Source organism: Lolium rigidum, chromosome 4 (assembly GCF_022539505.1).
Source record: "Lolium rigidum isolate FL_2022 chromosome 4, APGP_CSIRO_Lrig_0.1, whole genome shotgun sequence".
NCBI lineage: Eukaryota > Viridiplantae > Streptophyta > Magnoliopsida > Poales > Poaceae > Lolium > Lolium rigidum.
Window position 1 is genome coordinate 41,345,019 of NC_061511.1, and position 25,253 is coordinate 41,370,271.

A 25,253-nucleotide genomic window follows, 5' to 3' on the forward strand; every position below is an offset into this window, starting at 1 on the left:
CATGAAGTATTTAGTTTAATGGGATTTCTTCGCTAATAAAATAGTAGATTCAAAAATAATTGCTTAGAGTTATGTCATACGTATATTGATTAATATTAGCTAAGTTTAGGCAAGTAACGTGTCTTCCTCGAGCCATCACGTATCTAATTTACTGAGATTTGTTAACTGACAAAAAATATCAATGGTCTAAATATATATTCAATAAAAAGAAACCAGTAGCAACGCCACCAGGTATTTTGCTAGTATATAATAAATCGCGAATAAAAACGTAATATAATCATCTATATGAGTGCCTCATCTATTTTGTGCTATTCCCCACCTATTTTCTTACCACAAAATTCCACACTCCGAAAAGTGAATTAAAATATTGTCTCGGTTTAGAAATTTATATTACTCAAGGAGCATTTGTTTGGGATAAACGAACATTGGGGAGAAGCACGTGGGAACAAACCAGAGGGTCAAAAAAGAAAAGAATGGAAAGGGAACAGACGGAGACAGGAATGCGAAATACTCAAAATCAGACAAGAAGATGGCCAGCTATTCCCTGCGTGCTAGCAAATCCGTTTATATATCAATGAAACGAAAATCGTAGGTTAATTTTGGTGCCCCCGATGAGGAGAGGTGGTCACGTATATATGTGGGGATTAAGGCTAGCAAATCCGTTTATATATCAATCAAACGAAAATCGTAGCTTACTATCTCGGTTTGTCGCACCAAAGCTATTGACAAACAAACTTGGTGCAATTCCAACACGGACGTCTATATAAACGGGAAGGCCGCGCTGCGCCGATTTCAGTGCACCAAGTTTCGCGGCGGCGCCACCACTCCGGCCCGGCGTTGCTCGCGGTGTCCCGGCAGGGCGTGTGTGTACGATGATAATGTGGCACGACCTGTACATGGTGATGTCCGCCGTGGTGCCGCTGTACGTGGCGATGGTACTGGCCTACGGGTCCGTGCGCTGGTGGGCCGTCATCACCCCCGAGCAGTGCGGCGGCATCCACCGCTTCGTGGCCGTCTTCGCCGTGCCGCTCCTCATCTTCAAGGTCATGTCCGCCACCGACCTCTACGCCATGGACCTCCGCTTCGCCGCGGCCGACACCCTCCAGAAGCTCCTCGTCCTCGCCGCGCTCGCCGTCTGGTGTCGCCTCGCCCCCGCGCGCTACGGCCGGTTCGCCGGGCTGGACTGGTCCATCACGCTCTTCTCCCTGTCCACTCTAACCAACTCACTCATCGTCGGCATCCCGCTCATCGCCCCCACGTACGGGCCGCATGCTGGCCACCTCGTGGTGCAGCTAGTTGTGCTCCAGTGCCTCGTCTGGTACAACTTGCTCATCCTCCTCTTCGAGTTCCGCGCCGCGCGGGTGCTCGTTGCGGGGAGGTTTCCGGTGAGCCTCGCCGCCGTGTGCGTCGACCCAGAAGTCGCGTCGCTCGACGGAAGCACGGCAGAGGTGGCACCAGACGGGACCGTGGGCGTCAAGACCGAGGCCGCTGTGCAGGAGGCCGGCACGACGGTGGAGGCCAAGGACGGCGGCGGCGCGACGCCACCATTTGGCCTGATGCTCCGGCTCATCCTGCCGATCGTGTGGCGCAGGCTTATACGGAACCCAAACACGTTTCCCTGCGTCCTCGACCTCGCTTGGTCACTCATCAAATTCCGGTAACTCATTTCTCCTTCGATCCTCACTTGCTCATCGTGCTCAAGTCACTCATGCCTGTTTGCTGCAGATTCCACCTCACCATGCCGGCCATCGTGGCCAACTCCATCTCCATCCTCTCCGACGCAGGGCTGGGGATGGCCATGTTCGCCTGGGACTCTTCATGGCCATACAGCCCAAGATCATCGCAGGCAGCAACACCGTCACGGCTGCCACCATGGCCGTTCGCTTCCTCCTCGGCCCCGCGGTCATGGCGATCGCCTCCGCCGCCGTCGGCCTCCGAGGCACGCTGCTGCGCATCGCCATTGTCCAAGTACGTGTCTCCCCATCGGTCCGGCCCTGCCATTCTTGGCTCGGCATTCCAAGACAACCACTAAGTTAGTGCGTGGCATGTTTCTATGTAGGCCGCCATTCCACTGGGGATCGTGCCGTTCGTGTTCGCCAGAGAGTACAATCTCCATGCCTCAATTCTTTGCACCGGGTAAGTCCGTCATAAAATTATCTGAAATATTTTCACAATTAGAAATGCTCCTATGTTCGTAGTTTCGCATACAACTTTTGGAGAAAAAAACATTTTTTTGCGTCCCATATAAAAAACAAAAATTCCATACTTCAACATGACTATTTGCAGACGATTTTTTTAAATCTTTACACACGTGCCACATAAAATGCTCTTTTTCCCCACAAAAAAACTTGTGTACCAACATACAATGTCCCCATGTAATGCAAAAAAATGGATTTTTTACATTTGCAACTTTGTTTTTTTGCCATAATAGAATCATATGCACATGGGAGCCAAAACACCACCTGCCAATAGAAAATTTTCTCGAGAAAAATCCACTACACCGAAATTAATTTAAAAAAAACAGAATTTCTTTCAGATTTTTATCTATCAAAATTCAATTTATCTGTCAATAGTTTGAATCTAACTTGAAATTTTGAGGTTACAAATATTTCAGTACACACCCAAATTTTGGAAATGTTGCTGAAATGTAGACCCACATCTGAAATGATCTTCCAGACAAAAGCGATCTGAAATTTCAAACCATAAGTATTGAAGAATTTAATTTTGTGTCAAATATTTGTTTACATACTTCTTTTCCAATTGCAGGGTCATATTTAGCACGCTAATAGCTCTTCCAGTCGCCCTTGTCTACTACATAATTCTTGGGCTGCTATGACCGATAACATGTCATGATCAAATATGCGTACACATGTTCTCACATGTAGGACAAATTGATGTAGGGGTTTTCATGTATGATTGATTTGTGAACACTAGTTCCTCTTAGAACTTTGTGCATTTGAGTTGTGCAAAGGCTAGGTAAAATTTCTTCTGAACTCTTGCGCATGATGCATTCTTTTTCTTCAATGGGACAAGGAGTACCATCATACAGGTTGTGTAATTATGAAGACATGGGGTAACCTTTAGTTCAAGCTAAATATGTATGTTTCTTTCATATAACACATAGTAGGCGTAGGCATGGGGAATAAGGGACCCCCCGGTACCCAGTAGAGTTGTTCATTCATAAATGGAATTACGAGACATGACAATCGATTGGAGGAAGAGAAACTATTCCAGATAGTCACACTCGTTCATACATAACAAGTCTGTCATACCAATGTGGGCATGGCACAACTCAAAATATCAAAAACTCTAGATGGTGCTACACTTGGAAGAACACTAACAACTTGATATTTCATTGCCAGGGTTCACCTATATATTCAAATGACTACCGCGCAAACCTAGCTACATTAAAGGAGGATAAATATCACATGCATTTTATAATTCATGTGATATGTCATAGTCCTTCAACTTGTTCAGTGAACTTCTTTCTTCTCTGTAGAGGAGAACTCCTCACGCATGACATAGACGTACTTCTTTGTGCATGGTGTAGAACTCATTCTGCGCCCGACAACATCGGGTCCTCTGATTCATGATCACCATCTCAATTCCAACGCACATACAAGTATTAATTGTTATGAACGCACACCATCTAATAAAGTATACATTACAAGGTGTTGACACGCATGTCATATAAATGACAATCATATGGATCTATCCATCATGCCGCACAATGATACACATATCATGAAATAATTTACAATGTATAACATCTCATACAATTTTATTAATATTGACAAAGACTATACCACATCACATGATCATCATGTAAAAACGAGTTAAACACCTCTACGTGTTTGTTGCAATGTGTCTTGTAGGTTTTGAAGCAAATTTTCATCTACCTACGTTAACATGGGCATTTAAAATCAAGTAGATAGTTTAACATGTGGGTGTATGGAAAGCGAGACATCGTGAGAAATCTGGTACCTCACACTAAATTTTGATAAAAAAAAAGCATGACCCCATGTAGATTACATTTACAAGCCCTTTCATAAGCAACTTTGTCCTCTCAACTAAGATGGGACCCAAACAACTGAAGCCCTTGGTTAGTCAGTACGACCAGAATACTAGGAGCAACATAGATGGATTGTGGTTTGCTAGAATTCATATCAAAATGACATCATGACGTGAGATATTCAAATTTGAGGGAAAGCAACAAGATAATTCAAAGTACACATGTACTCCACACAACACATATGCAAGTGCACGTACAACCCATGCAGTACACAAAAATTGCATCTCCGCATAGATCCACTCGGATACCACTAATGGAATGCGTGCAAGGAAAACACAAAACTTTTGCCCTACACAAACCATTAAGATTTATCTATGAAGATGCAAGATAGGGATTGGATCAAGATTGCGACAGTAGGTTCTGTACTAATGGCACCATCGCGTGGATCGAGCGTGGACGCAAGTTGCTTTTTAAGGGACTCAGTGTCTTTCACAGGTTGCTTTTATCGGGATTTGATGTCGTTTGAAAACAAATTCATATTCAAACTAACCACTCCAAAGTTTAAAAAATGGCTGACCACTCCGAAGTTTAAAAAGTGGTTGACCACTATGTAATCGCGTCCTTAATTTTTTTTATGATTGGTGAAAGTTACTCCGAAATCACTTGTGAATTGATATAATTAAATGAAATCTAATAATATAGGTGCCATTTTGCATGGCTTCAAGAAATTGGTGCGCTCGCCCGCCGTAGGGGCGGCTCACACCTTTTTATTATTATAGACGAACGAGGACTAACCCTTGATGGCATATTCTTATGGTAGAAGATTCTTCGGCGAGAATCCTAGAAACTTACTTCCAACCGAATTGAAACTCTAGTTATTGGGTGAGCTTACTTATTTTTATGAAATATTATAGATGTAGAGGCTCACAAATACATACATGCACTAACCTCTATGAAAGCACACACACACAGTTTATCCCTATGAGCACCTTCAAGAGACCGAGTTAAAAAACTAGTGCAAAGGATCTTGAGATTGGCGAAGTCACCACAGACGCCTCTCGCTATTGACGGGAACGTCGCCTCCCACTACAAATAATTCCATATTTATGAGACACCAAAGTGTCACATTTGGCAAAAGTTGTTCGGTTACGCGACGCGTTAGTCACGATACGATCATCGATAGGGGTGTAAATGGCGCAAATAATTTCCGCTCCATATCCGCATCCGCATCCATTTTTGAGGATATGGTATGCATTTTAAAGAATTCGTTGTATATGGATGCATATGTGGATATCGGTCAAGAGGATATACGGCGGATGCGGTAGCATATGTGGGGAGCGATTGTTTTAGGGTGCAAACAAGATAATGACGTCTGTATATTTGTATATGTTATTTGTATATGTGTACCATATTCCACTAAACAAACTTGCAAGAAAATTCTGGAATATGTATAGTCTAGGTTGATAACAAATGGTTGGCATGCACCGATGCAGCTTTCAACATGACATGTGATTTGCCATATTTTTTTTTCAATTGATGCATTCGATCTTGATATTAAGATACCAAGATAGTATCTGATTCTTGATTGTAGTACTACTTAACTGTTTCTGAAAACCAACTTTCTTGATCCAGAGCAGAATAGAAAACCATGAACCAACACATACGCTTCTTTGTGTAACAACAATACAGTGAAGTAGTTATTGCAAGTTACTATCAATTGCTACTGTTATTTTTTGAAATTAAACAAGAGTAGTTATTGTCAAACTAGAGTCACGTCGGTTACCCGCTAATATGGTTCGGGAGCACCATATTGATGTGCTGAATCACCAATGGTGGCAGGGCTGGAGGAGAAACGCGTCGACCAGGCTTGAAGGTACTGGATGACCGTGAGGCACTAAGTAGGGGCCGGCGGCCGGCTTTGGGGAAGTGCAGCTGGGTGGCGTGGGCGGCTTGGATGGATTGGATGGATTCTGCCTACGGGCGGATCCTAGGCGACTTTGGATTTCAATTATGTAGAGAAACTTTGGATCGTATGGAATAAATAGTGAACTTGTTTTTATTTTATATCTGAAGGTTTTGTGATTTCATGTTATTTTTTTAAAATCCTAAAATAAATACCGCTGGCGCATAGGGTTGTTTGCCGGTGGTAACTTAAAATACTGTTGGCGAGTTGGGAGGCGCCGGTGGTACCTATTACTGCTGGCGAGTTGGAAAAACGCCGGGGGTATTTCCTCCTTACCGCCGGCGCTTACGAATATGTCGGCGGTAGCACTTTACCACCGGCGAGGTGATCGCCGGCGAACAGCAAGGCGCCGGCGGTAAGCAACTTCCTAGTAGTGTATGTCGGGGACACTAAATCTTATGGCTATGATGGGACATTTATGTCTTAATAATTCCTATGTTTGCACATGAACATGGCTCTAGGACCCATCATAAGGGGTGTATTTGCACATGGTTATGGCTGCACCTAATTAAGGCTCCGCCCCTAATTGAATAAAACTTGACAAGATATTTACCATGTTGTCTAGAACTCAGATGTTAGTGAATCCATGCCGCCCTCGGTAACCTTAGTCTCATATAAGCACACACATTTGAGCTTGTCCTCTTGCTACATATAGGATTGATCTTTTCTCTCATTGAAAGAATTTATTTATTTGCTATTTACCATCCGCACTTTATTTCTATTGCAAACTATATACCCAAAACACCAAAAATTGTTACTTTATTATTACTGCTTTCTTGTTATTTTTGCTCACCAATACCTTTAGCTTCTCGTGGGTTTGACAATATTTCTTTATTGAAAAGTACTTCAATTGATCTCCTGCACTTGGGAGCCATCAAGGCACTTTCCTAGCACTGTTGCCGGGGAGTGTAGCGCTATTGGTAAGTGCATGGTAAGGAAGCTTTTACTGTTTTTACTATTTGCTATTTGTCTCATTATGGGTACTAGCCGTGATGAGGTTGGTTTGATTTTATATGATTATGGCTATATTCAAGCTCTGAGAGAAAATGAAGAGAAACCACCTGAGCTTAAGGTGGCATTTTTCAAATTTCTGTTGCTATTGCCAAATAAGTTATGAAACTAACCTTCACATGTGATAGAAGTAAACTTCGATGGACATCTTCATGCTACTGAAGATCTTTGTTCTTTATTTAAATTCGCGGATGTTCCTCATGATCATGTGAAGAGGAAGTTATTATATCTATCTATTTCCGGTAATGCTCGCATATGGTTTCAATCTTTGGATATTAAATGTCATCTTGACTGGCAATTATTGAGGAAGGCTTTCTACACCAAGTTTTATACTCCTAAAGAAGATTATGATGATCATTGTCATATTTATATTTTTTGACCTCATCTTGGAGAAAGTATTGCTCAAGCTTGGGGGATGTGATGACCCACAAGTATAGGGTATCACAACAGTCTTCGAGGGAAGTAAAACCAAATTTATTAATTCGACACAAGGGGAGCCAAAAAATATTTATAAGCTTTAACAGATGAGTTGTCAATTTATCTGCACCTGAAAATAGACTTGTTCGCAATAGTTTATCAGTAGTGACATTTTTATAGCAGTGGTAGTAGTGAAGTAACAACAGTAATGAAATAAAAACAACAGTAGCGAGGATTGAAGTAGACAACAGGATTAAAATACTGTACGCACAGAGATGGATGAACGGGCGCTGCATGAATGAGATAGTTCATATAATAAGCAAGACGTGGGCATTGCAAGTAATAATGATAAAAGCATCCTAGTATAAGATATCCATAGGCGTGTATTCCTATTTATTCATGCGTGCACGCAATGAGAAACTTGCACACCATCTTTTGTCCTACTGATACGTCTCCGACGTATCGATAATTTCTTATGTTCCATGCCACATTATTGATGTTATCTACATGTTTTATGCACACTTTATGTCATATTCGTGCATTTTCTGGAACTAACCTATTAACAAGATGCCGAAGTGCCAGTTCCTGTTTTCTGCTGTTTTTGGTTTCAGAAATCCTAGTAACGAAATATTCTCGGAATCGGACGAAATCAACGCCCAGGTTCCTATTTTTCCCGGAACCATCCAGAACACCCGAGAGCCGCCAGAGGGGAGCCCTGGGGGCCCCACACCACACCCTGGCGCGGCCAGAGGGGGGGCCGCGCCGCCCTATGGTGTGGGCCCCCCAGAAGCCCTCCTGCGCCGCCTCTTCGCCTATATAAAGCCCCTGGATCGAAAACCCTGATGCGTTCGACGAAAACCACAGAAACCTTCCAGAGCCGCCGCCATCGCGAAGCCAAGATCTGGGGGACAGGAGTCTCTGTTCCGGCACGCCGCCGGAACGGGGAATTGCCCCCGGAAGGCTCCTCCATCGACACCGCTGCCATCTCCACCGCCATCTTCATCACCGCTGCTGCTCCCATGAGGAAGGAGTAGTTCTCCATCGAGGCTCGGGGCTGTACCGGTAGCTATGTGGTTCATCTCTCTCCCATGTACCTCAATACAATAATCTCATGAGCTGCTTTACATGATTGAGATTCATATGAGTTTTGTATCACTACTATCTATGTGCTACTCTAGCAATGTTATTAAAGTAGTTTTATTCCTCCCGCACGTGTGTAAAGGTGACGAGTGTGTGCACCGTGTTAGTACTTGGTTTATGCTATGATCATGATCTCTTGTAGATTGCGAAGTTAACTATTGCTATGATAATATTGATGTGATCTATTCCTCCTACATATGCATGAAGGTGACGAGTGTGCATGCTATGTTAGTACTTGGTTTAGTCTGTTGATCTATCTTACACTATAAGGTTACTAAAACATGAACAGTATTGTGGAGCTTGTTAACTCCGGCATTGAGGGTTCGTGTAATCCTACGCAATGTGTTCATCATCCAACAAGAGTGTAGAGTATGCATTTATCTATTCTGTTATGTGATCAATGTTGAGAGTGTCCACTAGTGAAAGTGTAATCCCTAGGCCTTGTTCCTAAATATCGCTATCGCTGCTTGTTTACTGTTTTACTGTGTTACTACTGCTGCAATTCTACCACCATCGACTACACGCCCGCAAGCTATTTTCTGGCACCGTTGCTACTGCTCATATATATTCATACCACCTGTATTTCACTATCTCTTCGCCGAACTAGTGCACCTATTAGGTGTGTTGGGGACACAAGAGACTTCTTGCTTTGTGGTTGCGGGGTTGCATGAGAGGGATATCTTTGACCTCTTCCTCCACGAGTTCGATAAACCTTGGGTGATCCACTTAAGGGAAAACTTGCTGCTGTTCTACAAACCTCTCGCTCTTGGAGGCCCAACACTGTCTACAGGAAAGGAGGGGGAACGTAGACATCAAGCTATTTTCACGGCGCCGTTGTCGGGGAGGAAAGGTAAAAGGCACTCATACTCCGGTTCCGGGTAAAGTACTTTTCCGGCGCCATTGTGTTTGTGCTCGAAGCTATTTCCTTTAGATCCTGCAATTGCATCTTTTTGTTTCTTGTTTACACTAGTAAGGCATAATGGAAAACATCTCGTGAGCTTTTTATTCTATTTCCTGAGTCAAGACATGAATGGTTTAATGCGAAAATTAAAAAACCTATGGAATCTTATTTGCATGCTAGTAGCAATGATATTAGTATGAACGCTTTGAACACCATTGTTGCTAATGATATGGAAAATTCTAAGCTTGGGGAAGCTGGCTTTGATGAGCATGATATTTTTAGTCCCCCAAGCATTGAGGAGAAAATTTTCTTTGATGATACTTTGCCTCCTATTTATGATGATTATAATGATAGTGGTCTTTTGGTGCCACCTACTATGGAGAGTAAATTTTGTTGTGATTATACTATGCCTCCTACACTTGATGAGAATAATAATGATAGCTACTTTGTTGAATTTGCTCCCACTATTACTAATAAAATTGATTATGCTTATGTGGAGAGTAATAATTTTATGCATGAGACTCATGATAAGAATGCTTTATATGATAGTTATATTGTTGAGTTTGCTCATGTTGCTACTGAAAGTTATTATGAGAGAGGAAAATATGGTTGTAGAAATTTTCATGTTACTAAAATACCTCTCTATGTGCTGAAATTTTTGAAACTACACTTGTTTAATCTTTCTATGCTTGTTGCATTATGCTTCTTGAACTTGTTTATTTACAAGATTCCTTTTCATAGGAAGCATGTTAGACTTAAATGTGTTTTGAATTTGCCTCTTGATGTTCTCTTTTGCTTCAAATACTATTTCTTATGAGTGCATCATTAAAACTGCTGAGCCCATCTTAATGGCTATAAAGAAAGAACTTCTTGGGAGATAACCCATGTGTTATTTTGCTACAGTACTTTGTTTTATATTTGTGTCTTGGAAGTTGTTTAATACTGTAGCAACCTCTCCTTATCTTAGTTTTGTGTTTTGTTGTGCCAAGTAAAGCCGTTGATAGAAAAGTAAGTACTAGATTTGGATTACTGCGCAGTTCCAGATTTCTTTGCTGTCACGAATCTGGGTCCACCTCCCTGTAGGTAGCTCAGAAAATTAAGCCAATTTACGTGCATGATCCTCAGATACGTACGCAACTTTCATTCGATTTGAGCATTTTCATTTGAGCAAGTCTGGTGCCATTTTAAAATTCGTCAATACGAACTGTTCTGTTTTGACAGATTCTGCCTTTTATTTCGCATTGCCTCTTTTGCTATGTTGGATGAATTTCTTTGATCCACTAATGTCCAGTAGCATTATGCAATGTCCAGAAGTGTTAAGAATGATTGTGTCACCTCTGAATATGTTAATTTTTATTGTGCACTAACCCTCTAATGAGTTGTTTCGAGTTTGGTGTGGAGGAAGTTTTCAAGGATCAAGAGAGGAGTATGATGCAACATGATCAAGGAGAGTGAAAGCTCTAAGCTTGGGGATGCCCCGGTGGTTCACCCCTGCATATATCAAGAAGACTCAAGCATCTAAGCTTGGGGTTGCCCAAGGCATCCCCTTCTTCATCGACAACATTATCAGGTTCCTCCCCTGAAACTATATTTTTATTCCATCACATCTTATGTGCTTTTTCTTGGAGCGTCGGTTTGTTTTTGTTTTTTGTTTTGTTTGAATAAAATGGATCCTAGCATTCACTTTATGGGAGAGACACACGCTCCGCTGTAGCATATGGACAAGTATGTCCTTGGTTTCTACTCATAGTATTCATGGCGAAGTTTCTCCTTCGTTAAATTGTTATATGGTTGGAATTGGAAAATGATACATGTAGTAATTGCTATAAATGTCTTGGGTAATGTGATACTTGGCAATTGTTGTGCTCATGATTAAGCTCTTGCATCATATGCTTTGCACCCATTAATGAAGAAATACATAGAGCATGCTAAAATTTGGTTTGCATATTTGGTTTCTCTAAGGTCTAGATAATTTCTAGTATTGAGTTTGAACAACAAGGAAGACGGTGTAGAGTCTTATAATGTTTACAATATGTCATTTATGTGAGTTTTGCTGCACCGGTTCATCCTTGTGTTTGTTTCAAATAAGCCTTGCTAGCCTAAACCTTGTATCGAGAGGGAATACTTCTCATGCATCCAAAATACTTGAGCCAACCACTATGCCATTTGTGTCCACCATACCTACCTACTACATGGTATTTCTCCGCCATTCCAAAGTAAATTGCTTGAGTGCTACCTTTAAAATTCCATCATTCGCCTTTGCAATATATAGCTCATGGGACAAATAGCTTAAAAACTATTGTGGTATTGAATATGTAATTATGCACTTTATCTCTTATTAAGTTGCTTGTTGTGCGATAACCATGTTCACTGGGGACGCCATCAACTATTCATTGTTGAATTTCATGTGAGTTGCTATGCATGTCCGTCTTGTCTGAAGTAAGAGAGATCTACCACCCTATGGTTAAGCATGCATATTGTTAGAGAAGAACATTGGGCCGCTAACTAAAGCCATGATCCATGGTGGAAGTTTCAGTTTTGGACATATATCCTCAATCTCATATGAGAAAATTATTAATTGTTGTTACATGCTTATGCATAAAAGAGTAGTCCATTATCTGTTGTCTATGTTGTCCCGGTATGGATGTCTAAGTTGAGAATAATCAATAGCGAGAAATCCAATGCGAGCTTTCTCCTTAGACCTTTGTACAGGCGGCATAGAGGTACCCCTTTGTGACACTTGGTTAAAACATGTGCATTGTGATGATCCGGTAGTCCAAGCTAATTAGGACAAGGTGCGGGCACTATTAGTATACTATGCATGAGGCTTGCAACTTATAAGATATAATTTACATGATACATATGCTTTATTACTACCGTTGACAAAATTGTTTCATGTTTTCAAAACCAAAGCTCTAGCACAAATATAGCAATCGATGCTTTTCCTCTTTGAAGGACCATTCTTTTACTTTTATTGTTGAGTCAGTTCACCTATCTTTCTCCACCTCAAGAGGCAAACATTTGTGTGAACTGTGCATTGATTCTTATATACTTGCTTATTGCATTTGTTATATTGCTTTGCATTGACAACTATCCATGAGATATACATGTTACAAGTTGAAAGCAACCGCTGAAACTTAATCTTCCATTGTGTTGCTTCAATGTCTCTGCTATGAAATTATTGCTTTATGAGTTAACTCTTATGCAAGACTTATTGATGCTTGTCTTGAAGTGCTATTCATGAAAAGTCTTTGCTTTATGATTCAGTTGTTTACTCATGTCATTACCATTGTTTTGATCGCTGCATTCACTACATATGCTTTACAAATAGTATGATCAAGTTTATGATGGCATGTCACTCCGGAAATTATCCGTGTTATCGTTTTACCTGCTCGGGACGAGCGAGAACTAAGCTTGGGGATGCTGATACGTCTCCGACGTATCGATAATTTCTTATGTTCCATGCCACATTATTGATGTTATCTACATGTTTTATGCACACTTTATGTCATATTCGTGCATTTTCCGGAACTAACCTATTAACAAGATGCCGAAGTGCCGGTTCTCGTTTTCTCGCTGTTTTTGGTTTCAGAAATCCTAGTAACGAAATATTCTCGGAATCGGACGAAATCAACGCCCGGGTTCCTATTTTTCCCGGAACCATCCAGAACACCCGAGAGCCGCGCAGGGGAGCCCTGGGGGCCCCACACCACACCCTGGCGCGGCCAGAGGGGGGGCCGCGCCGCCCTATGGTGTGGGCCCCCCAGAAGCCCTCCTGCGCCGCCTCTTCGCCTATATAAAGCCCCTGGATCGAAAACCCTGATGCGTTCGACGAAAACCACAGAAACCTTCCAGAGCCGCCGCCATCGCGACGCCAAGATCTGGGGACAGGAGTCTCTGTTCCGGCACGCCGCCGGAACGGGGAAGTGCCCCGGAAGGCTCCTCCATCGACACCGCTGCCATCTCCACCGCCATCTTCATCACCGCTGCTGCTCCCATGAGGAGGGAGTAGTTCTCCATCGAGGCTCGGGGCTGTACCGGTAGCTATGTGGTTCATCTCTCTCCCATGTACCTCAATACAATAATCTCATGAGCTGCTTTACATGATTGAGATTCATATGAGTTTTGTATCACTACTATCTATGTGCTACTCTAGCAATGTTATTAAAGTAGTTTTATTCCTCCCGCACGTGTGTAAAGGTGACGAGTGTGTGCACCGTGTTAGTACTTGGTTTATGCTATGATCATGATCTCTTGTAGATTGCGAAGTTAACTATTGCTATGATAATATTGATGTGATCTATTCCTCCTACATATGCATGAAGGTGACAGTGTGCATGCTATGTTAGTACTTGGTTTAGTCTGTTGATCTATCTTACACTATAAGGTTACTAAAACATGAACAGTATTGTGGAGCTTGTTAACTCCTGCATTGAGGGTTCGTGTAATCCTACGCAATGTGTTCATCATCCAACAAGAGTGTAGAGTATGCATTTATCTATTCTGTTATGTGATCAATGTTGAGAGTGTCCACTAGTGAAAGTGTAATCCCTAGGCCTTGTTCCTAAATACTGCTATCGCTGCTTGTTTACTGTTTTACTGTGTTACTACTGCTGCAATTCTACCACCATCGACTACACGCCCGCAAGCTATTTTCTGGCACCGTTGCTACTGCTCATATATATTCATACCACCTGTATTTCACTATCTCTTCGCCGAACTAGTGCACCTATTAGGTGTGTTGGGGACACAAGAGACTTCTTGCTTTGTGGTTGCGGGGTTGCATGAGAGGGATATCTTTGACCTCTTCCTCCCCGAGTTCGATAAACCTTGGGTGATCCACTTAAGGGAAAACTTGCTGCTGTTCTACAAACCTCTGCTCTTGGAGGCCCAACACTGTCTACAGGAAAGGAGGGGGAACGTAGACATCACCTACCAGCCCGTTGTAGCGAGGCCTCAAGGGACACTACTGGTAATTAAGGTACTCCTTTTAATAGAGTTCCGGAGTAAAGCATTAACACTCTGTGAACACACGTGATCTTCAATCAAATCCATCCCCTCTGGTTATCCCAATTATTGTCACTTTGGAGTCTCAGGTTCCGGACAACGATATGTGTATACAACTTGCATGTATGATAAAAAATAATAATTATCCTCATGAATCAATAACATGTTCAGATCTGAGATCATGGCACTCGGGCCCAAAGTGATAAGTATTAAGCATAACAAGTTGCAACAATGTCAAAAATACTAACAACAGATACTAGGCACTATAGGCACTATGTCCCTAACAATCTTATTTCTATTACATGAACAATCTCATCCAATCCCTACCATCCCCTACAGCCTACATTGGGGAATTACTCACACATGGATGGGGAAATCATGAATGGTTGATGGAGAGGCGTTGGTGATGGCGATGGTGATGATCTCCTCTAATTCCCGTCCCGGCAGAGTGCCAGAACGGAGTTTCTGGTTTCCGGATTGGGGTTTCTGGTTGTGGCGGAGCAGCGGAACTCTTTCTGGAAAAACGTTAAACCCCCTTCTATTTTCTATTGGACACATGTTACTAAGTCATTTCATTATATTTACTAGGAAGCAATGGCGTGGCGACACGCCGCGCCTGTGCGTGAGTGCTTCATATATTTTTTTAGTAGAAATCATAAAGACCATTGTGTGTTAGAATGTAGGTTACTTTTGGACATGTAGCCATGTGGAGACACAATTTGATATGCACTAAAACAATTAGCTGGAATTCTGATGCATATTCAAATGTTGACACCAAGCTGAAACATGTAATTTGCTTAGGAAGATGATAAACATTATACACCACAATGCCAATCTAATTAACAATAATTCTATACTTATGAACTAATTCTTACATATTAAAAAAAGGGTACAGACTGATCTTATGGGATGAGATGTATCAATGCTAAGTTTATCGTTGCTTAAATTTCGGGGTGCTAATTGTTTTTTCCATGCTTAAATTTTGGGGTGCTAATACTTTTTCCATTGCTTAGATTTTGGGGTTCTAATTTCTTTCCTTGCTTAAATTTTGGGGTGCTAATCTATTTTCCTTGCTTATTAAATTTCTGGGCTCGTTAATGTTTTTTCGTTGCTTAAATTTCGCAGTAGCTACGGATATTGGTTTCATTCTGAGACGCCGCTGCGGCTTTACGGTTTGGGTAGGCTAAGAGCCAGTGAGGCAAGCTCCTTTGGAATAAGATCGGATGTGTATCGTACGGAATTCATGATGTGTATAGCAGGGCTCTTTGTATATTAACAGGAGCTGGAATCTCCGGGAAAGAAAACAGGAATTTGTTGTGTGCCTCTAAGCCTAACACAATATACTCACACAGAATGACACACTCGAACAGAGTTATGGAAAAGACAAAAGCACCTCGCGAGTACTCCGTACAGCACAGTACACGTGTACCCCAGTCGCTCTGTGTGTCTCTCTCTCTCGTTCATCCCCTATTCTCTCGTTCTCTATCGAGCATTGCAGTCAAGCTTGTCGATTCTGATGCCGTCCTCCCCAAATCGGTGCAGCTGGCCGCTAATCGACGCTCTTCCCGGCCCGCTCTGCCGGCATCCTGCAGGTGTGTTTCCTCCTTGCGGCCCGCTGCGACGTTGCGTCAAACCTAACACGAGCACATCTCTGATTCCGTCAGCGATTCGCTTCCTACAGCCTTCGCTCCAAGGAAGGCGGTCACGCAACCAGCGGGGTCGCGGAGCGCCAGATGTTGATCCCCCACAGTTGGATCCTTGGCGGTGGTAGCCCTGAGTTCTACGATTATCCCATTGCCGCTCGGCGGAAGTTCGGCATAGAGTGGGCGTGGCCACAACTGTCCCCTCAGCCTCGAGCTGGGATTGACGCAGAAGTACCCGTCACATGGAGTGAGGAAGAGAAGATTTGCTGGTACTTGTCCCGTCCTGCACCTCTGCCTTCTCCATTATGTACTTGATCTAGTTTTGTTGTTGGTCACATGTATTGATCTGGAATTCTTTTTACTTGCAATTTCTGGATGTTAAGCTGTAGGTGCCAATTGGTTCCAACAATGAACTTATTGTATGATTTGGTCGCTTCTAAGTACTAAGTACTCTGCTTAAAATAAATAAATAAATAGGCTACTTGGGTTGTAAAATTTGTTTAAGTTATAACTATCTGAAAACATAATGTTAAGCCTCTCGAACTTTAATATAAATGAACTGGCAGCACTACGAAGTTTTTAGTTGGAAGGTGGATACGAATTTTTCTCAAAATAAAACTTGAATGCGTTCCAAAATGTTGCATGCTAATTATCTTATGTGGCTCATAAACTAAGATCCAAGATGTTTCATTCTGAATTATATGCATGCAGATGTAGAGTTCCAGTTTTGTAAATATGTACATACTCAGCAATTCATGTTAATTACATACTGTCTCTATGGTAGATGAACTTAGTTTTCCTAGCTGTTTTCGAACTTTCTGGAGGTTACTAACATCAACTTAGAAATTGTTGAAACTATATTATTTTGTGAAACATAGTCAACCATATCCATTTCTGTAATTTACTTTCCAAACAACTAAGTTTTCTTAGCGTACTCCACATTATTAGGTTAGAAGAAAAACTGGATTATATTTAACCTACTAAGAAACCTATGAAGGTAGGTGTGTAAGCATATTTGATAGTTTATGTTTTAGAGAAAAGGGGCTGCCCCTGATTCCATCGACATACAACCAAAATAGTTCTTATACAACCAAAATAGTTCATATCTAGGCAATCCGCAACTACCCGCCCCTTGTTTTTTTCCAGGAGCAGCGCGTTCCTTTCCAACAGTGAAAACTGTGAGCATCCTTGCAAAGCATTGGCTTTCCTCTGACGGTTGGCACCTCCTTGTTCGAGATCATGTTCATGCTTAGCCAGCTTCTTTCCCTGAAAGAAAAATTCTTTTCTGAACGACCAAATAGGCCAAACCAAAACAAAACTGACAGTGTCAGGTATAAAATTTTCTCATAATAAATTTGTTAGTTTTGTGATCGTACTCTAGTTCTATAAGCATACTCTATAAATAGTTGATATATCTTAACTATTTTCTTTATGGATTCAAGGTAATTGTGTCAAATAACTTGAGGTGTGCATTTTTTTTGTCCAACCAAGCAAATATGGTTCTCTGTTTCCTTTTTAAGGTTGTTTAAGGGAAAGTAGCAAAAAGATTTATAGCCTATATATTGATTAGCAAATTGATCGAAAAATGTAACCAGCATGTGTGCTAACTATTTTTTTGTAAGCATAGCTTCTTTTGTAGCAAGAATGAACAGTTATCGCAGTTGATCAATACCATGGCATAGAAATCTGTAGCGTCGGATCTGATAATACAATATTTATTTTCTTAGCTTTTGTGTGGAATGTATTTTTAGCCAAGTACTCATGAGTTTTTGTCTGGATTTTGTAAGCAAAACATGGAAGCTCCATTGTGGCAAGAAATATAACATAGATATTCATGCCTAATCAAAATTATGTACTTTTCTGCCTAGCTCTTTTTCTGAACATTTACAATTTTGATAGCAGAGGTTGTTAACTCATGTAGAGAAAAAGCGAAGAGAATCAGTACCATCACAAGGACTCAATGGGCCATGTTGCCAAAGACTACGCGTGTTGTGGGTATACTTCATGGGTGTACCATCGACAGTGCCTAGATCCGGCAAACACGGGTGGCCCACAGATGGTGATGTGGCATGTGGCCCATCGGGCGGCCCAGTTGCTGTTGATCCTGAAGGATGAAGTCCGGCCCAGGAGAAGGGAGCCGGATCCGACCGACCTCAGGAGGAACCCGGATCCATGAAGGCCCATTAAGGAACCCGGATCCGGTACGACGTACAGAGGAAGGCGGATCCTTGACGTGCACGGCAAGACATTGTACCGTAGTTAGGCAAACCTGTATCCGGCTAGGACTCTCCATGTAAACCCTAGATCCGTGCGCCTTTATAAGCCGGATCCCGGGAACCCTAGAGGCACAGCCACAACTCATTGTAACATCGCGAAAGCGCCCAGATAATTCCACACAAGCAGCAGTAGGCCATGTCATCGTGCAGGTGTTCCGAAACTGGGTAAATCGCGTACCACCGTCCCGTGTGCACTCCGCCCTATGGCCCCTTCTTCTTCTCCCCCTCGTGAGGATCCCTCCTCCGAGGTATCGTCGATTAGGCAACGACAACGCGCCTCCAAGTATACGCCCCCTAAAGAAGGTAGCTGGAAAAGTTGAACCTTCACTCCCTAAACTGGGATTTGGTGCACCTTATAAGCATAGACCGTATGCATATCTTTGGTAGATTGACAAATAAATAAAAATTAGAAAAGCAAAAAGGAAGAGCTGATTTCATAGAGACCATTGCAGAGTAAGCTGATTGAAATGATTAGAAACAGTGCAACGATTAGAAGCAGTGTTTCATGTCTCAGATTTCATGTTTTCATAAATGGAAATGTACCAACCTCGTGTAGGCATGTTGTAGCTTATGATCAATCTCATATATGTATTCACTAAACTACATACATGACCATGGTGTGTATCTTAGAAGTTTTGGAAATATTCAGAAGAAATGGGAGAGCACACTGTAGTACAAAGGCTTATTTAGTGCATGATCCAGGCCCAAGGTAAATTAGAACTTGGAAGGAGTTACTTTGCTAATTAAGCATACATTTGTTAAGTTGGATGTCAGTATACCCTAAATTATTATCAATCAGGAGAAAATAAGGAACACACTTAGTAATAGTAAGCATGCTAGATCTGGTAACATGTCAACTATTCTCGAAGCAGAACCTAAGGTATGGCTGCTTACTATCAAAACCAAGCGCCAATAGTGAGTGTTTACTATCAGTGAAACCCACCTGTACTGAGTAAGAAAAACGTCAAGATAAATTGAGGACAGACTCGATGGTAATTAAAATGGAAGATGGTAATGAGAACAATGAATTTTATCTCGGACATGGCTATAATAAAGAAAAAAAGATCATTCTATGAATGCTTCAGTGTCGTGTAATATTTCTAATTTCCTATGCTGCCTGCAAAAGTATAAATTCCAGCATGAAATGTAAAAATATATCAGACCAGCTTATGCAATAGCTTAACAGAGAGGGGTCGACCATTCTAATTTAGGAATAATAATATTTAGAGCATTGGAGCTACAAAAATCTAGAGCAAAAGAGAAGTAAGTACATCGGCTCGAAGACATTATCTCAAATGGTTTGGAAACCTGGGGATTCACACTTCTGGGCCGGTCTTATGGCGACAAAAACTGTCTTTTTTCGACATGGGACTTTCTCCATTAAGAATGGTGCACAGATACGGTTCTGGGAAGATGCTTGGCTAGACAATGCACCCCTATGTGAACAGTATCCCGCTTTGTATAGAATTGCGCGTCGCCAAGGTGATACCATTGCAACTGTAATGGCTACCTCACCCCCGAATGTGACGTTCAGACGGGTTTTACTAGGACAAAGGCTCGTGGCATGGAACAACCTAATTCTGCGGCTTGGAGATATTCAATTATCGCCAGAGCCAGATGAATTTCGATGGAACCACCACGTAGATGGTTCCTTTTCTGTAAAATCCTTCTACAATGCGATGCTGCTCTCTGATTTACCAGTTGATAATAATAAGAAAATTTGGAAGATGAAGATACCATTAAAAATAAAAATTTTTGGATGGTATCTTCGTCGTGGGGTTATCCTCACCAAAGATAATCTTGTTAAGCGGAATTGGCACGGAAGTACACGATGTGTCTTTTGTCATCATGACGAAACCATCAATCATTTATTCTTCCAGTGCCAGTTTGCGAGATCTATATGGTCAGTCATCCAAGTAGCGTCTACCTTGTATCCCCCGACTAGTGTCGCTAATGTCTTTGGCAATTGGCTGCATGGTATCAATTCAAGGTTTAAAATGCTTCTTAGGATGGGGGCGCTAGCAGTTATCTGGGCGCTCTGGCTATGTAGAAATGACAAGATCTTTAATGACAAAAATTGCTCTTTGTTGCAGGTTATCTACAGATGCACAGGTATTCTCCGTTCGTGGTTACCTCTTCAGCGGGAGGAGAACCGAGACCTGTTTACGGAGGTCTGTACACGGTTGGAGGATACGGCGAGGGATACTTTTTCCCTACATGGGTGGCAGCATAGTCTACGGATAGAAGCTCCACCTAACTCTTAGGCGTTATATGATTCATCGTTCCGATATGTATTTCGCCTTTTTTTTTGTTTTATGTAACTTTGGTCACTTGAGACAAACAAACGGCTGTGTGCATCCTGGTTATGCAGAGGCTGGATGTAATTGCTTCTTGAAGTAATAAAGCATCCTTTATCGAAAAAAGAGAATCAGTAAAAAAAATCTAAAGAGAAAACATTGAGCTAACAATGAAGTGGCCAAAATTTAAAGAACCAGAAAAGAAAATAGTACCATACTAAATGAGAGACCTCTCTGAATAAGATGCAATGATTGGTTGATCACATCAGATGGAAACCTGCCTCAACGCAGGAACACAATGGCCCCTGTCAAATGTGTATCAGTCACTGAAAACCAGATGGCTAGGTTTATGGCAAACGTGGAAAATTAAGCTCGGATAACATAATATTGCTAAAAAAATATACCAAATGGCATATCAGGATATGCATAGGTTGATTTTGAGGGAAAAAAGTAAGTATCTAGTAAGCTAGATTATAACTAAAGTTCGTCTTTTTACTTCACCAATACTGTAATTAGGTACAGAAGATCCAACCACAATAATGCACTAACACCATTTTATTTTCAGCATAGTTGTGAGATTATTTTAGATAAAGGGAAAGCATACGTTTTATTCAGATTTGCATAAAATTTAGGACAGTGGTACTCCCTTAGAGTTAACATGTGTGTTGTTTACTGGATATCCGTTTGACTGCACAAACTGAAGAAAGAATAGAAAATCCAACAAATATGATGCATAGCTCTAGAAATCGATCCTGGCCCTCATCGTAACGTGGAAGTACCTCTTTCTGAATTCTGACCTGTCCTCCGGAGCGATCTACTGGACCGACAACCCGGCAATCTGGCCTCTCCCATGGCACCAGCAGGGATGCCCTGGTGGATCATGTTGGTCTGCCCCATTCATATTCAGAATTACAAAATCAAATGCAAGTGCTCGCCTCAAAGACGCACAACAATGAAACAAACCAAATCATCAGGTGATACTGATCACACCAAACTTTGTAGTTACCTGAGAACTGGAAAGTCACACATTAGAAACTCTAGATCCATGAAGGCAACTTTCAGAACCTGCAGAAGCAACAACGTAAAAAACACGCTGTATCAATTTTGCAATATAGTTAGACTTTTAACTGATGCATAAAAAGAAGACACGGATGGTTATTGTAATTTATTTTTGCAGGGCCCACCGTGCTTCAATTTGAGAGCACGCTATCTGGAGAGAGGATAAAAATCTAGCAACCGAGCCAGATTGGTGGGCATCACGCTGGGGCAGCAGGCATCCCAACCATTGGCGACCCTTACCTCCGCAGCCCCTATCCCCAAATCCTCCCAGCATGACGGATAGGCCTGGATGTGGCGAGTCGGCACGGCAAATTGTTGAAGAGCGTTGAGGAAGGCTCCCTGGAGAGGCAGGATACCGCTGGAAGCCATGGATGACGGTAGGGCGACATGAGAGGGAGTGGAGGCCGCCTAGAGGAGCAGAGGCAACCACTGGGCCTCGCTCGGGGTGCCGCCCACCAATCATGCTCGCCGGAGCCAGACACCGTGGCGGAGTTCGGCAAGGCACAACCACGACTCCAATCTGGCCGCCTCGAATCATGCGGAAGCAACATGAGGCGTTGGTATCTGGGGACGGCCGGCGACGCGGGAAACCACACCGACAGTAGTAGGGCAGCGGTTGACCATGAGAAGGTGGGCGCCGGGCCAAGGGGAGGATGATGACGGCGGCAATAGATACGAAGATGACAGAAGAGAGAAAAAGGAAGAGGTTGGGGCGAAGTGGATATGCTCGATCGTGGCACCGCTTGGACCGAAACTAACTGGAGTACGTGGCAACACACGGTGATGAAGCCAGTCTGTTAGATCTACAACCGGTTACGGGTTGCCCATCCACACAAAAAAAAATGTAATCGGTCAAATAAATAAATTGGGCCATAGAGAAGGAGAGTACGTGTCCAGCAACGGCTGAAGGAAAGAAGAGATAATTTGTCCATCTACAGTGCCCTGATCCTGCCCCAATTAATTAGGAAACGCTAAACCGTTCAACTTTTATATAGTGTATAATATTCGCTCTGAACAAATAACAGTGAACATATGTAAGTTTATGATTTATCAATTTTGTAATTTTCTTATGTTCGATTGCCTAAAATTTATGCTGAATTGTAAATTTAATTCCCTCGGTATGTATTCTTTTATTGATGCTTATCGGCCTGTTGTATTAATATTATCTTCTTTTCCAAAAAAAAAGGGTTGTGCGTGTTTCTTAACTATGCATTTTTAGCTTTATAAGTGCTCGCATACATGGAGCGCTTTGGTCAGTCCTTACTCCGGCTCCTGGCTTGAGACACAGATTTGTGCAGCTCTTCGTGTGAGCTGTTTGGGCATGTATGGCTGCAGCAACATACCGTGCCGCGGTTGCTGGAGCCCATGCACTCTACTATTTCTCCGTATATTTTACACGTCCCTTCTTTTATTGGGGTTTTTTGTGCCTACAAAGTTTAAATGATTTGTACTGGATATCGGGTGTTTTGCTTTTGTACTAATGCGGTCAGCTTTCTATCTGTTATTTAACTTCTTGGTATCTACCCGTTCAGACAAAACAATGTCTGATTTCAAGATTAATAGCAGGACTAGGATGATGCTCAAGCAGCAACATTCAGATGTGGGCATCTGACAGTGATACGCGTACAGCACGCGTCCGTTGGGAACCCCAAGAGGAAGGTGTGATGCGTACAGCGGCAAGTTTTCCCTCAGTATGAAACCAAGGTTTATCGAACCAGTAGGAGCCAAGAAGCGCGTTGAAGGTTGATGGCGGCGAGATGTAGTGCGGCGCAACACCAGGGATTCCGGCGCCAACGTGGAACCTGCACAACACAAACCAAGTACTTTGCCCCAACGAAACAGCGAGGTTGTCAATCTCACCGGCTTGCTGTAACAAAGGATTAGATGTATAGTGTGGATGATGATTGTTTGCAGAAAACAGTAGAACAGTATTGCAGTAGATTGTATTTCAGTAAAGAGAATTGGACCGGGGTCCACAGTTCACTAGAGGTGTCTCTCCCATAAGATAAACAGCATGTTGGGTGAACAAATTACAGTTGGGCAATTGACAAATAAAGAGGACATGACCATGCACATACATATTATGATGAGTATAGTGAGATTTAATTGGGCATTACGACAAAGTACATAGACCGCTATCCAGCATGCATCTATGCCTAAAAAGTCCACCTTCAGGTTATCATCCGAACCCCCTCCAGTATTAAGTTGCTAACAACAGACAATTGCATTAAGTATTGCACGTAATGTAATCAGTAACTACATCCTCGAACATAGCACCAATGTTTTATCCCTAGTGGCAATAGCACATCCATAATCTTAGAGGTTTCTGTCACTCCCCCAGATTCACGGAGACATGAACCCACTATCGACCATAAATACTCCCTCTTGGAGTTACAAGCATCTACTTGGCCAGAGCATCTACTAGTAACGGAGAGAATGCAAGATCATAAACAGCACATAGATATAAATTGATAATCAACATAACAAGTATTCTCTATTCATCGGATCCCAACAAACACAACATATAGAATTACAGATAGATGATCTTGATCATGTTCGGCAGCTCACAAGACCCGACAATTAAGCACAATGGGGAGAAGACAACCATCTAGCTACTGCTATGGACCCATAGTCCAGGGGTAGACTACTCACACATCACTCCGGAGGCGACCATGGCGGCGTAGAGTCCTCCGGGAGATGATTCCCCTCTCCGGCAGGGTGCCGGAGGCGATCTCCCGAATCCTCCGAGATGGGATTGGCGGCGGCGGCGTCTCTGGAAGGTTTTCCGTATCGTGGCTCTCGGTACTGGGGGTTTCGCGACGAAGGCTATTTGTAGGCGGAAGGGCAGGTCAAGGGGCGTCACGAGGGGCCCACACTACAGGTCGGCGCGGCCAGGGCTTGGGCTGCGCCGCCCTGTGGTTTGGCCACCTCGTGGCCCCACTTCGTCTCCTCTTCGGTCTTCTGGAAGCTTCGTGGCAAAATAGGACCCTGGGCGTTGATTTCGTCCAATTCCGAGAATATTTCCTTACTAGGATTTCTGAAACCAAAAATAGCAGTAAAACAGCAACTGGCACTTCGGCATCTTGTTAATAGGTTAGTTCCAGTAAAATGCACGAATATGACATAAAGTGTGCATAAAACATGTAGATATCATCAATAATGTGGCATGGAACATAAGAAATTATCGATACGTCGGAGACGTATCAGCATCCCCAAGCTTAGTTCTGCTCGTCCCGAGCAGGTAAACGATAAACACAGATAATTTCTGGAGTGACATGCCATCATAACCTTGATCATACTATTTGTAAGCTTATGTAGTGAATGCAGCGATCAAAACAATGTATATGACATGAGTAAACAAGTGAATCATATAGCAAAGACTTTTCATGAATAGTACTTCAAGACAAGCATCAATAAGTCTTGCATAAGAGTTAACTCATAAAGCAATAATTCAAAGTAAAGGCATTGAAGCAACACAAAGGAAGATTAAGTTTCAGCGGTTGCTTTCAACTTGTAACATGTATATC

The 25,253-nt window shown here is 42.4% G+C and overlaps 1 long non-coding RNA gene and 1 pseudogene across 1 annotated transcript; one reads left to right on the plus strand and one right to left on the minus strand.

Annotated features, from left to right (window-relative positions):
- Positions 1–872: 872 nt before the first annotated feature.
- LOC124646949 lies at positions 873–2,836 on the plus strand (annotated as a pseudogene).
- Positions 2,837–20,852: 18,016 nt separating this feature from the next.
- Positions 20,853–22,018, minus strand: LOC124705874. The gene is made up of 3 exons (XR_007004176.1): positions 21,674–22,018; positions 21,447–21,555; positions 20,853–20,972 (listed from the first exon to the last, which is right to left on the minus strand). It is a non-coding gene; the product is annotated as an uncharacterized LOC124705874 (long non-coding RNA).
- Between the last annotated feature and the right edge of the window lie 3,235 nt (positions 22,019–25,253).